The sequence below is a fragment of the Phyllostomus hastatus genome, unplaced genomic scaffold, assembly GCF_019186645.2.
Source record: "Phyllostomus hastatus isolate PE091 unplaced genomic scaffold, TTU_PhHast_1.1 phas_scaffold_1674, whole genome shotgun sequence".
NCBI classification, from domain to species: Eukaryota; Metazoa; Chordata; class Mammalia; order Chiroptera; family Phyllostomidae; genus Phyllostomus; species Phyllostomus hastatus.
In genome coordinates, this window is record NW_025334011.1 from 26,728,918 (window position 1) to 26,743,560 (window position 14,643).

The following is a 14,643-nucleotide window of genomic DNA, read 5'->3' on the forward strand; positions in this document are numbered from 1 at the left end:
TCTCTGAGCACAGGGGGGAGGCTGCTGATGGCGGAGACCACTGTGAGCAGAAGACCTGCTGGGTCACTCCTGGAGGAAGCCCCAGTGTGAGCGTCTGTAAGTCTGTGCTCTAAGGCTACTCAAATTACGCAGGAAAGAATTTCCCATCTTCCAACATGGAAGGGTAGGAGGTATCTGCCTACTATCACTGGTTTAGAATTGAGCATCCAAAGCAGAAACAATCAATTTCTTCCCTGAGTTTAGGCAAGTGTAGACTCTAAGACAGATCTCCCTCTCATATCCAAAGCAATCAAGACACATCCAGCTCCAACTTCAAATGTCCAGTTGTGAGTCAGTTAATTATTTCCTTCCTTATGCCAGTGCTGATACACAAAGTTTTCACCTTAATTTTGTTTTACTAAGCATGATAAATATTAAGCTCTCACTGTGTACCCAGAGTTTGAAACAAATTATCCAAACTCAGGAGAAAAACAAAAGGAACTTCATACTCTAATACTTCATACTCTAATAACAAAACTTCATACTCTAATAACAAAGCTACCTTAACATTAGAAATTATTCTTATCTCCCTTTATTAAAATGTACATTACCAAATGTTTACTACTTAGAAGGGCACACTCTAGTAAGCCTTATATAATAGTGATAAAATAAATACTGAATTTATTTTAAAGTTACCCAATTATCTAGACCTTTCAAATTGCTTTCCCTTAAAGGAGCTCAAAAAAACTAGCAATTTTACTAATAACATACTCACAACTTCAAGCTTGCTATTCTAACATAGGAAAAGGTTTGATGTTGTTTGTTGTTGTTGTCGTTTTTTAACATGACTCAGAAAAGGGAATATTCTCCAACAGAAGATAAAATGTGATGGTCTAAAACTAAAAGCTTATGAAATTCCAGACATGCTCTAGCTGCCCCTGGAAATCTAGCTTGTCTAAATCACAGAGAAAACTGCCTCATTTCACACTCCAGGAATTTCAAAATAAGCACAGGACATCTAATCTAAGCTAAAACCTTTCAAAATATTCCACTGAAAATGGAAAATCTCAGAGCATCCTGAAGGATGCACAACTAAATTTTTTCCCAACACCTGATCTCTGACGAATCACTTCTTCCATCTTCCTAAAATGCAACATGCAAACAGCAGCCTTGGATCACAAGAGTATCTGCAAAAATCATATTTGTAAATGGCTTTAAAGATGAAAAGCAGTGTCAAGTGCCAGGCGCTCTTATCAAGGAGAGCTTCCTTCTATTTCTATCCACCCTGTCAGCCCGATCACTCTACTTGCTAATAATGCCTGACTAAGCCCATCTCCTCCCCACTCTTACTGGGCAACTCAAGACTGTCTTAAGAGACAGCCCCTGCCTGATTCCATCACCAAGGAGAGGAACTGATTCTTTGGGGCAGCAAGCTCATGGAAATTTGCCATCCCCCATATGCTCGAGCTTGATTTACCTTGATTAGGACAGCAATTTACCAGCCATTTTTTCAGCCAGGCTTCATTGGTTTTCACTCTAAATAGATTGAAATCTGACACAAATTGCTGCCCCAGCATAAGAAATGCTAATTTTTTACAATCAGGTCCATACCTCAGTACTGGGAAATATGATATGTTGGGGGTAATAGGCAGTCAAAGAGTAAATTCCAGCACTGGCAGCAGTCTACTGTCCCACAAAAAATGTTCTGTGTCTTCTAATTCATGGTTTTAACTGTCACCCCTAACCTCCCAATCAAACAGCACGGGTTACTGGAAAGTAGAGGAGCTAAATCAGTTGTTCAATATGGGCATGAAAAAAATAAGAGCTTTCCATGTTCTGTGCTCAAAAGAGAAAACCCGCCCTGCTCGGTGTGGCTTGGTTGGTTGGAGAGTTGTGCCATAAACCAAAAGGGCACAGATTCAATTCCCTGTCAGGGCAAGTACCCAGGTTGCGGGTTGGATCCCCAGTTGGAGAAGGCAACCAATCAGTGTTTCTCTCTCATGCTGATGTTTCTCTATTCTCTGTTTATTTCTCTCTCTCTCTCTCTCTCTCCCCCTCCCTTCCTCCCTCCCTACTTTCTTCCCTCTCTAAAAGCAATGAAAAAATGGTCTCAAGTGAACATAAAAAAAAGTAAATGCAGGCAAGCTGTGTACCATCTTGGAAGTTCATGTATGTATTTACTATTTATCTACAAATTATTTACGTATTTATTAACTACTTACTTACAATAAAGAAGGATGAGATCCCCAAATACCCAACTAAATCCTTTCAGGTGTTTAAGTCATAGATATACCCATAAAACTGGGCATAAATCAAATTTTACAAATCATATCATTTAACTGCATAAAAGAAGTTTACTCTGTTGGAGTCCAACCACCAATCATGCAAAGTCAATTAAGCACCCTAATTTACTCTGGTTAGTGAAGAACATAGGACATGTAACCAACCCAGCAGGGGGTGGCAGAAAACCAGCATTCATACAATATTATAGTATAGCTATTGCCTACAGAATCTGCTCTTGGCCTTCTAACCACCACAAGCAACACTGTTCTCATCTGAAAACCACAGCGACTGCTGTTCTGCAAGCCTCCTGAAGTCACACCTCCCACGCAAACATTGCTGGGAATTGGGTTTTCACTGACCTTCTTTGTTAAAACTAAGTGTGTACTACAGGGGAGAATAATATAGCATCCACTCACATGGAAGAGACTTGAAAAAGAAAACGTTAGAATGGTCTGAGCTGCATCCTAACAGCTTTCACGAAAGAGGTGAGTTAGGCCCAAAATGTCTTCCTGGCCATTCAAAGACTTATCAAATAAACTACACAGAGCCACTGTAGTTCAGAGCAGCAGAGGCGGAAAAGGGGAAGGCAGCATCCTGTACTTTACAGCTAGCTGGGAGGAAGAAAGGATATTTAAGTTAGTTTTCAAGACAAAGAATGGCAAGGGCCAAAACTCCAGGCTCTGAATCCTGTTACTCCCCCTGGAGCCCTTCTCTTGCCACAACCCAGAACTTCAGCTGGAGAACCACCACTGTGATGTCTGATTCCAGAGCTGGCTGTTTTTCAGGAATGGTGCTATAGAGAACGGACCAGGGGAGAGGCAAGCAGAGAAACACTAAAGTTGCTCCACGTCTATCAGCTTTTATTTAAACGTTGGCATTCAACTATTGACATCTCCTTACCTAAAATCAGAGTAGCGCACTTGGTAGGGATTGGTTACACCAGTTGTGAGACCCGAAACATCTCAGAAAAGTCAGCTTCACTAACCATCACCAGCTGCATTCTGCCTCCTTTATTTTTCTATTTAATTAGTACCTGGATGCTAATGCTTCTCGAAACACTGTGGGCCTGACTTAAAGCCTCCTCCCTGCCCTCCGCTCACCTAGGAAAGCTCCTTGCCAAGGAAACAAATGAATAAAGACCAATTCCTGCAGAATCTCACCTGCCATCAAATAAGTACCTGAAAAATCACCTACAAAAACAAAAATTTAAAAACCTGGGAGAGAAGCCTCTCAAACATATATTTTTACATACTTAGAACTTTAAAAACCTCTTCATTGGGCCAAGTGAAAAATGAAGGCTGTGAATGCAAAGAAGATGGACCAGGACAAAACATGCAGGATGAGCACTGCAGTGTTCAAGGACTGCAGTCAGGTTGCATGCCAGCAGAAATCTCAGCAAATCAACCTTAGCCCCAGTGAGCAAAGTGGGTGCATCCTGCAGCCTTCAACATACAGCTGGAGTAATGATTGTACATCTGCAGCTTGTTCATTGACAAATAAAAGACTACTGACGGAAGAATAAATATGATCAAAAGCAGATGAAGTTTAACTGAACAAGTTAATATCAACAATGATAGTAATTCTTAAAACAAGTAAACTGTCTAGAAAAGTAAAACTTTGCCCTCAGGATTTGTCATTGTCCTCATGACCTCTGTCCTCCCGTTCCCGCACATGCAGCTGAACTATTCTCTCCAGATAAATTCTCCTCCTCCTCCCAGCCATCTCCATTCCAAAATGCCCCTTGCTCATTCCTCTGCCCTCAGAAAAGCAAATCCAGCTTCTTCCCTGGAGAAGTGAATGCGGACACTTCAGTAATCCAACCTGAGTTTCAGCAGCAGGCTGTTCCCTCCATCCCCCTTGACGTTTCCTGTCCCTGTCTCCACTCATTTCATGGAACGCTCTCCAAGCTCTCTGCAACGCTTGAGAAGCAATGCATCTCTTTCAGACAGAGCACCAGCTGGAAGGCTGTTTAGGACAGTCTTGTATGAATCTCTGTCTTTTTTAATTGAAAAACTCCAACCTGTGCCATGCACCAAGAAGCATCTATTTATATCAAATGACAGATCGCCTTTTCTGAAGCATGTCCGGTGAGTGTTTTTGCTTCGTACATAGACAAAGTGACTATTACTGAGTATGTAACATTAAAAAGGCAAAAAAAAAAACCAAACAAAAAAACACCCAGAGGGAAACATCCTTTCCAATGTGGAGACGGGGAAAAAAGAAAAATGACTGCAAACACAAATGCTTCCTCTGCAACTCGTAAGCAAGTACCATATACAAGTGAGAGATAGTAAAGTAAACATGTCTTTTACCTTTTAAAGCAGGTTTTTAAGATACATTTGTACCCAGCAACAATTCTATCCTGCCATTCAACAGAGGAAAACTCAGAACAGGAGGCTGATGCCTGAAGGAAAATGACTCAGCCAAGGCCCCTGGAAACACTGCGCCACGGGTTCCCTCTAACCATCAGACTAGAGCTTACCAACCCTTCACTCAATGCACTTTCTAAAGTAATGCCAAAGCCAATTTCTGTAAAAAGTCAGCTACTTCGATGTGGCAAAACTTTTTTCTCCTGTGCTTTAAAGGAAGTGAGATTAATTTCTGCTTATATGGAGTAAAAAATATCTGACTTGCCAGCTTTAAGATTCACTAGAGGAGTCTACAACCAGTTCATGAACCCAAAGTGAGCACCGGAAACAGACAGTGCTTATTTAGGGGTCCCATAAAGGGCAGCTTTTTTTGGGGGGGGGGTCTGTGGTTTTCTACAACAGAAGAAAATAATCTAATGAAAGACCAAAATCTTAAGATAAATCTAGAAGACTATATGTTCTTCAGTGGCCAAAATTATCTAGAAGGGAAAAGCCTAGCTCTCCTCCCCAGCTTTCTACAGTATCTTTTAGATTCTCACTCTCCACTTCTTTCCACAACTTGAGGACATTTTTATTTAAATTATATTTTATTGCTTATGCTATTACATTTGTATCAATTTCCCTTCTTTGCCCCCTCCCTTCAGCACTGCCCAATTATTCTTTAATCAAGATGAAATTTCATAAATTTGACACTTTCCAAATCTTTAATGGTCAATTTACCATTGACAGTGAACAACTTTCCAGTCCAACCCTGGCACACCAAGTAGTTTCATTTCCGCATTTAATAACAGTGATTTAAGCTGCCTTTAAAAGCTATCTTGTCCCATGGCCATCTGAACTGAATGCAAAAAGAAAATACTCTAGTCTATATTTTAAATCAAATACAAAGAAAACCCTTACATGTATGATCTGGTGTAACCTCTCCAAAGACTCAATCCCCTTTGCAACAAATTAAGGATAACAGCACTCACCTATAGAGATTCAGTAAGAGAACGCGCTTTCCAGCGGCCAGCACAGTGCCGCACACACAGCGAATGACCACTACACTACAGGGATACAGTTTTTACATAATATAACCAAGGGGGAGGGTGCAAGCAAGGGAAGAGGGGGGCTGGCTGGGGTGGGGAGAGTGGTGGGGGGAAAATGCAGACAACTCTAATTGAACAACAATTTTTTTAAAAAAATTCTACAAACAAAAAAAAGATAATGTAAGACTAGACATTACATTGGGCTTTCTGAAGTCTCATTCTCCTTATGTGTAAAGTGGGGGTGATAACACTCTCATCAAGTAGGTGAAATACAAAACAAGGAAAATGACTGGCAAACAGTAGATGTTTAAATAAGTAATTATTTTTAATTTTAACACTATTCACAGTAAACAGATAACTCCAAATCCAATTAATTCCACAATCCTTTCACCGTTAACCCCTAGACCCACTCATCCAAGGGTCCAGTTTTTAAATGAGCATCTCTTTCAATTACACTGAAAATGAAACTTCGTGAAAACTTGCACTTGGAATTTCAGACTCTTGTATTATCTCTTAAATTGCTGCTGTTCATACTTCAGTTTTGACTAAAATGGAAAGCAACAGCAGCAGCAGCTTGCCAAATTTAGAAGAAAGTAGAGAAGGCGTATTTGAATAAGTCTTTATAAGACCTTTTCTTGGCCAATAAAACTTCAGGGGGGGAAAAATCACAGGATAAAAATCTGTTTCATTTTCCCATCTCCCACCAATTCCAAATCCTTCTTCCGTAGGCACAACTGCTGACATCACTTGCCCTGCTTTACAGAATTCACCAAATGCTTTAATAAGAACTGTATCTACCAAAATGTGTTATTTCTGTTTTTAATAAAATTGAAAAGAATGAAACCAAAAAGCACCATGGATTCTTTCTTTAATCAGTGTCAAGGACATCTATCTTATCACAGGAATGGAAACTTAAGAGACAAGAAAGTAAAACTTTCTGATTAGTGAGCATCATCTTATCAGTAACACAAAGGACCCTAACTCTCAATGAATGGTGAACTATCACCACTCAGAAATTCACTACTGCTAACCCGATGGGGAGTTTGACGGCAGCATCTTCTCATCAGAACACTGCTGAACTGTTATTCAAAGCCAATCCTTAAGAATTTTATCTGGTAGTTTCATATAAATCATGCAACATCCTTTGTTATACTGCAAGTTCTAAATCAACTATCTTCCTGTATTTCCATTACATGGTCCTGTCCATAAACATCTTGTTTACACTAACTGCAACACAGCCAACACCTGTTTTAGCCACAAAGATCATTTTCTTCTTATGAATTGTCCCAGGAAATTTTTAGTCTCACAAAGAGAGGAAATACTGCCTAGTGGCCCCATGCAAAGAGGGGATGGAAAAACGGAAGGTCAGATCTGAGTCTTTCACTCCCTGCGTTACCGGGAGGCTGCAGTCTTCAGCCACAGCACACATACTAGTGGATGAGGTCCCCTCGCTCACCCTGTCAGGAACACTGCAGTACAGATAGCTATTTGGAATAGGCCTTTCTAGGAATTATTAGAGCAAGCTCAGTCAGGCATCCTTTATGGTCTGTATTCAAAGACATGCTGCCCATGCCATGACTGGGGTGTTTGTGAAGGCCACATGTGCGTACGCCTCAATCTTCTCTATGCCTGCCCTTTTCCAGAGCAGGAATGAATACATGACCCTATGTGGAGCTTAAGTCACTCAACGATAACAGCACTTCAACCCACTATTTCACAAATATCATCTCAACCCAGTGTTAACCAAGGCGAGTAGTGTTTTCACTATACTTTGTAGACATGAGTCCAAAAGATGAATCACTTGGTCATGCCTGCACAGATGTGTTAAATCACTGATTTTTTTTCCCCCAATAGAAGCATGGAGATCTTTGAATGAGATTCCAATACAATGCATTTCTTTTGTAGATAAGGAAGATGAGGCTCAGAAAGCTAACATAGCTGGTCCATCATCACACAGCTAGACAGAAACAATCTCTGAAACCAGAAGCCATGCCTGCTGATTCTGTATTCTCTCCTCCTCCGTCAGGAATCTCCCTTTCAAAATAGAGTTGTTAAATCCTGGATCAGCACACTGAATGCACACGTTGACCTTCTGTTTGTTGCAACAAATTCCCCTAATTTTTTTTATTTGTAAAATGGGGACAGTAAGTTGTGTGGACCCTGAGAAAGAAGACATCTACTAAGAAGGGCTCCTGATGGCTAGCTGGGCTCAAATTTAAAAAAAAAAAAAAACAGAGCCCAGCCCTGACCGGTGTGGCTCACTTGGTTGGGCACTGTCCTGAAAAGCAAAGGGTCTATTCCCAATTGGGGTGAGTACAAGAGACAACAGACTGGTGTTTCTCTCTTACATCACGTTTCTCTCCTTCTCTTTCTCCTGTCTAAATGTGTGTGTATGTGTGTGTGTGTGCATATATATATATATATATATATATATATATATATAATTTTTTTTAAGAGTCCAGCAGCCATTTCTACACAGGAGCTTCTCACTTAAACTGCACTTCAGGGAGAAGCCTGCACTGAACTACCTGCCTCTGCACTGTACTCACTGCACCTAAGCCAGCCCATATAAAGGAGTTCCAGGAATTTTATTTCAACCAGTAGGTAGCCATACAGCTCTATCTTCATCAGCTCCTTTACCAACCAATCAGAGCAGCTTTGTTCTGAGCAATCAGGACAGTGCCTTTTGTACCAATCAAAACATTGATGATTTGGAGTCCTCATTTGCATTAGAATGGACCGATCAAGGGGGGGGGGCATGGACTTCTGTCTACATAAGTCAGCTACCCCCTGGATCTGCCAGCACCCTTCTCTTCCCACCTTCAACTAGTTTAGGCTGAGCTGAAGCACCAAGGTTATCTCGCTGACTAGGAACAAAGCAGACTAGACCACCGAGGTGCAGAGCAGAGACGTCTAGCCAGATAGTGGTCTGGCTCCAGGGTTGCCTCACAACTGGCGGTGAACTGTTCCACAGACAGCCTTACTGTGTCACAATTGAGCTGTTTTGCTATGAGTAAAGTTTCCTTCTTCACTGCAACCCAAATTGGGGATTCCTGTTCGTGCCAACAGTTGCTACAGGGTGATATAGATGTAGAACAGTTGGAAAAAACACAAAATGTGTATTGAGTTTCAGATTCTAATTTCATTTTGGTATAAGAACCTCTTAGAGGTTCTTCATGATCACTGCACCATTAAGTGAAATCCAAATATTCCAGATAGTGAAATGCTAAGAGAGAAATGTCCAAACTCAGAATATGAGAACTGGAGTTAATTTAAATCCCACAATAGACCATGTTTGTTCAAATTATTGACAAAAAATGCTTTTAATTTAATATCCTGACAAAAACTTTTAGTCTTAAGTGTAGGCCATGATGAGTCTGCATTTTCATGCACAAGCTTCTTAAATCCCGAAAGCACAGCATCAATTAAATGGAACCTTCATTCACCTACTGCTCTGAGCAATGTTCCCATCACCCAGCATTTCTTCTCAGGTTGGACAAGTCCTATGGGGACATTGATATGTAGAGAAAGGTGGAAAATGCCACCTCTACTAGAGTGGCAGAAATGGGGTTTATAAAATGGTTTAGCACTCCCAGGGCAGCAAAGGAGGGTCAGGGACAAAAGGGAACAGACAGGAGAGGCTGTCGTCTCCTGAGGTCACTAAGGCTTTCCACTTTCTTTGGGAACTTATGCAAGATTTTTTTCATTAACTGAAGAATCATGAAGCTGGTTGTTTATAACTAACATTTTTTTAAAATTTAGTCCATAATTTCAGCAAGAAAACAAAAAGAGGAAAAGCCCTATCACAAATGACTCCTATCATTATTCAAACTTGAAATTTGTGTCCCAGAAAGATAGCCTGCTTGAGGTTCAAGGTGCCGGTATTCTAATGGGAAATTAGTTCTCAACTCAGCAGGTCTCAGCTGTCACTTCTAAAGCAACAAGCTTCAAGACAGGGCGGTGATGGTACTCCTCTCTGGAGTAGGGGCCGCTGAAAAGCCCTGCCACAGGGCAGTGGTTTACACTGGCCGGGGAAGGGATTCTGCGCACACAACAAACTTTGGTAGGGCACAGGAGGGTGTTCGGTGTGCGTCCTTGTCTCCCCCAACCCTTTTTGAAGCAGGCAGCTTAGTCCCAGCAATGAGCTAAGATAAAGATCTGGGACAGTATTTATTTAAGAGAGAGAGGAAGTAGAGTGTGTGCAAATTTAATGCTTAGCAGGGAGAAAGTAGCAGACCTCCTATCTCAAAGGAAAGCCTGGCCAACAACTCCTTTTGACCACCAAGGCCTCCTCCCTCCCCCACTTAATCTGCTCAATCTCTCTCCCCACCCACTACCGCCTCCCCAGGAAAAGAGGCAGAAATTAAGTCTGTTTTTGCGTTTCCTCTGATCTGGAAACACATGAATACATTTGCTTGGTATAGACACACCAATCACTGTCGTAGGTCCCTAGGATACGGTGCAAGGCGGGAGGAGGGCAGAAAGTGCAGGGCAGTGGCGATGGATTCGGATTTAGGTAAGGTCTACCCTAATCGAAATCGGTTTCCCACCAATAGGTTTGGATCCACCGCGGCAGCGCCGCCGAAGCCGACAAAAGACAAAACACAGTGCAGGGTCTACAGTCTCCACGCTTGAGGACCGGAGCCCGAGACCTCCAATGCACCCGCAGGGTCCAAGGAGGCAAAGCAAGGGATGCCCGGGTAGGTGGGAAGTCTGACTACCGCGCCGAAAGGAGAAGGAGAATATGAACGGCCAACCCTTGGCTCCCTGCCCTTCCCGGAATCCCACCCAATTCTAGAAATCCACAGATCCCGAAAATTCAGAAAGCGAAACTGCAAGCAGGTCTCCAGAAGTTTGAGAACCGTCGTCTCCCAGGCTTCCCGGCATCGTCTCTGCACCACAAATGCCTTCAAAGACAGGAGCCCCTGGGGTGGCAATCGCTCCCGCACAGCCACCCTCTACGTCCCCAGGGCACTTCCCTCCGTTTTTTACCGTAAAGGTCCCCAGCCCCGGGCCGCCGGAGTCGCCCGAGTCTCCCCGCCCCGGAATACAGAGCGGTGGTCTACTGGGTTCCTCCTGCTCCTCCCCACAATAAAGGGAAACTTGGGCCCGACGAAAATCCTGTGGAATGTTCTTTGTAATCTGTTGTACGTTCACTTCCACGACAAAGCTCGGTACAAAATCGCGGGGTCCGAGGCGCCGGAGGAACTGTAAGCTTGTCAACGGCTACGTCAGGAGGAGGAGGGGAGGGGTTCCCGGCTGAAACTGCAGTTTACAAGCACAGAGCCATTTTAGCCTGGTTTCCACTTCAGCGAAGCCCACGAGAGAGCTGTCCCCAAGAGGACATACCGGTAGCGCAGACTGCAAGCTCCGTGGACGCGCCGCGCGCTCCGCCCCGGGAGGCGGAAGGAGTCTTAGCTGAAGTGTCGCCCATTGCTCATCCTCGCCTCCAGAGTGAGAAGGAAAATCTGCCGCAGGGTCTCCAATTCCAGTGACACTTACCCCCGACCCCCGCCCACGGGACTCCGCGAGGGGAAGGCTTCTCAGCCAGCACGGAGTCTAAGTGGGAAGGACAAGATGATCCTATCGATCCTCACCCCCGCCCTCCCCAGGCCTCTGCAAATGCCCAAAGACCACATGACTGCGTTAACCACAAACCTAACTGTGTCGGTGCACTTGGCAGACGTGCCATCAGGTTCACCAGCCCAGGGAAGGTCCCCTGGACAAGCCATCCCAGGCCCCAGGAACCGTGCGTGGCGGCCGCATGGCCCCTGTCCCCCGGGTCCCTCTCGCAGCAGTCGCGCAACCTCCGCTGGGCTGCAGCATCCTGGCCACTGGCGACCCCTGTTGGGGACCCCTGTCCACAACTAATCGAGCTCGTGTTTGCTGGCTTTCCCTCGGGCTCCCCTTTCAGGCTCCGACTTTGCCCCTCAACTCCAGTCCCAGACCCTCCCCGACCCCGGATGCCAGCCTTCCCCACCCCCGCACCTTGCCACGCACTCAAACCACAAGGCGACAGCCCCGCCCATTAGCTGGGAGGACGCCAGTCTCCTATCGAGCCCTCTAGGAGCAGGACCTGGACCGGAGACACTTTCTTCTCAGAACGCTTTCCCCATCCCCCACCTTCCTTACAGCGCAACTCCAAAGCAACTCCTCGCCTCGACCCTACATGCTTTTTGGCGGAGGTCCGAGTGTCCCCGCTTTTCTGCGGTTCCACTGCCACCTTTCCCACGCTTCAACCGCGGGGCCCCCATCTCCCACCCCACCGCCGCGCGAAGGGTAGCAGGAGCCACCGCTAAGTGCAGCCAGCCCCCGTGCATGCACACACAAAACCCCACAGGCGCCTGCAGCCCTATTGCACCCAATACCCTGGATGTTTTAATAAGTCCTTTTCAATAGCACCTCCTCGCTTCACCTACTCCGGGCTTTATCGCACAGGATCCAGCATACAGAAAGAGAAAGCTAGAGCGAGAACTCCTCGCACAAAAATACGAAATAAATCATTCCTTCTGCCCTCGTATTTTGCACCACGTGTCAGCAGTTTGTCACGTCAAATCATGGCAGGGTCTGGTTCCAAGATGCACCCGTATACACACTGGGGCGGATATCTCTGACATCCACGCCGCCCCCTCAACTGCACACACAGGTATATACTCTGACCCAAAAGCACACAGCCGTTGTGCTTGGATGCCCCAGTCCGGGCCGGCGGCGCCCCTTTCCCCTCCAGCAATGGACTGGACACGCAGACTTTAACCACGGAAAAAACGAGGGCACCTCATTTCCTCTCCTTTTTCCCACTTAATTCGCTAAAGCAGCTCCTGGAGTAGGCAAAGAAAGTCGAAAGTAAGGGATGGCAACTCCAGCGGGGTTTTTTCCCACTTCAAAACCTTTATTTTCAGTTTTTAAAAGCCACCTTAGCCCGCCATATTGGAACTGGCACGGTTTCTAAATACTCCTTCCCCACAGTTGTAGAGCTTCCAAGAAAACACAAGTACCGACCAGGCTCTGGATATGTGTCCGGCCACCGCGAATCAACCACTTCCCACTCCACTCCCAAGTCTTCCCCTTTCCCGTCTTAATCCCCTCTGCCAGTCCGGGTCAAAATCCGTAAGTATATCTAGCAGTTCCTACAGTTGGTTTGTTGTGGGGTTTTTTTTTTTCCTGGCAGATTTTTTACACACACACACACTAAAAAATAACTCCAAAACCAGATTAGATTAGTAATTCTGAAAGGAGGTCATATGAGAGTAGACAACAGGAAAGGCCCAAGTGACAGTATTTTACTTTAAAAAAAAAGAAAAGAAAAGAAGAACAAAAAGACCATCCTTGCCGGAGCACGCTCCGAAACTACTACTGACAATTTCATTTCAGCTGCACAGGCAAATGTTTCCAAGGGGGCGATTCCGAATGTATCTGTGCACCGATTTTTCACCCCCTAGATGCTTGGTCTCCATTCCTCACCCCTCCCCAAAATACACACACACCAAAAAAGAAAGAGCGAGGAGAGAGGGGAGCGCGGGGTAGCACGAGCGAGTGCGTCGCTAAAAGGAGCGCAAACGAGGAAGGTGGGCGGCGGGAGGGGGGACAGCTTGCACTCAGGGAGGAGGGCACTTCGCAACTCCGGACTGACTCCCGGAAGGCCGGGCTTTTCAAAGCAGAGGGACGAAGGGGAAGGGGACATAGGAAGCAAAAATGACAACCGGGAGCGCAGAACGTAGTTTGGGGCTCTGCTCAAGTGCTGTCGCTTTCTCCTCCTGCCTTTCTCTTTCGCTCCTCTCCCTCAGCACCCCCTCCTCCAGTCCCCAACCCCGCGTCGCCTCGAGCTTCCCTTTTTTTCCTAAACTGAAAAAAAAAAAAGAAAGAAAGAAAGAAAACTGACCGGCGCACTCAACCTGCGGGTCGGAGGTCTGCTGGCGGAGCGGTCTGGGCGTGGGGACAGCGGACGGCGTGGTGCCGTACCTGGTGAAGTTCGTCCTCCCCTCCGCGTGGACCAAGGCCCCAGGCGCCACCCGCGAGAACGTCGGCCTCGCTCGCAGGCTCTGCCTAGCTCCCGCTCGCTCTGCCTCGCTTGCTCCCCGCCCGCCGCCTCCCTCGCGCGCCCGCTCGGGTCCTCCGACTCCCACTACAGCCTCATTCCAATATGGCATCCTCTCTGTGCGCATGCCCGGCACTCTTTTTTAAGATTATTATTTTGCGTGTGTGCAGCGAACTCCTTCAACGACCTTTTCCAGCGCTTGCAGAATGTCTTAAACCAATTAGCCTGCGGGATGTTATCGACTCCTTCCACGGCCCCCGAGCCTGAGCACACACATACATACTGGCACATTTCACGCTCACACGGCCCCCTCCCCGGCCCACTCCCCTTCCCCCTTCCCTTGAGCTCCCTCCATACACAACCTACAGAAAGTTCACATCACAGGCTTTTTCCGCAAACCCATCTGCAGGAAAATCTGGGCATATTCCGCATCTCACTGGACACTTTGTTTTCTCGATTTGCAAGTCCTCGGTCGACCAAGGGCACAAACTTGCGCTTTATCCGCCCATGACTCTTTTGGACCAAAGAGAAAATCAATACTCTGAGCCACCTTTGCCCCACCCCCTGCGCCCCACCCTGCACTTAAATTGAGTCTTTTCTATTGAGATTAAAATATTTCTTGCCCCCGTAGGGATGGCAGGAGGGTGCCAGGGAGAGATTTTCCAGGGAAACGTGTCCCAAGGGGAAGAAAATTAAGTTGGGGCTGCTTGGGCGAGCTTTGCTGCTGCTATCTGCCAGGGCTGGGAAGAACGAAGTTTACAAGGGTGGCCACGGCGTCTCCTGGGGCAATGGCCAGGCCTGGGTGCCCAAAGAGGTCAGCTATTGTTGGGAAGGAAAAGAACCCTGCCCGAGTTATCGTGGTCCTCGGCAACTGTTTGAATAAAAGGCAGCGCAGCCGGGAGCCCGGCAGGGTGACTGCCGGCCTGTGCGGGTCCGCGGGCTTCTTGCC

The 14,643-nt window shown here is 45.9% G+C and overlaps 1 protein-coding gene across 8 annotated transcripts in view; it reads right to left on the bottom strand.

Annotated features, from left to right (window-relative positions):
• SFMBT2 (Scm like with four mbt domains 2) overlaps positions 1–13,774 on the bottom strand; it is a 220,977-nt gene extending 207,203 nt beyond the window's left edge. For 2 of the 8 annotated variants that reach the window (XM_045858046.1, XM_045858038.1), the window contains exon 1: positions 13,539–13,774. The gene's annotated coding sequence lies outside the window, so the exon portion shown is untranslated. Of the gene's footprint in view, positions 1–10,651; positions 10,905–11,008; positions 11,113–11,317; positions 11,489–12,061; positions 12,111–13,538 lie in introns of those variants that run through there. The other 6 variants (XM_045858039.1, XM_045858045.1, XM_045858042.1 and 3 more) reach the window with 6 other exon arrangements.
• Positions 13,775–14,643: the final 869 nt, after the last annotated feature.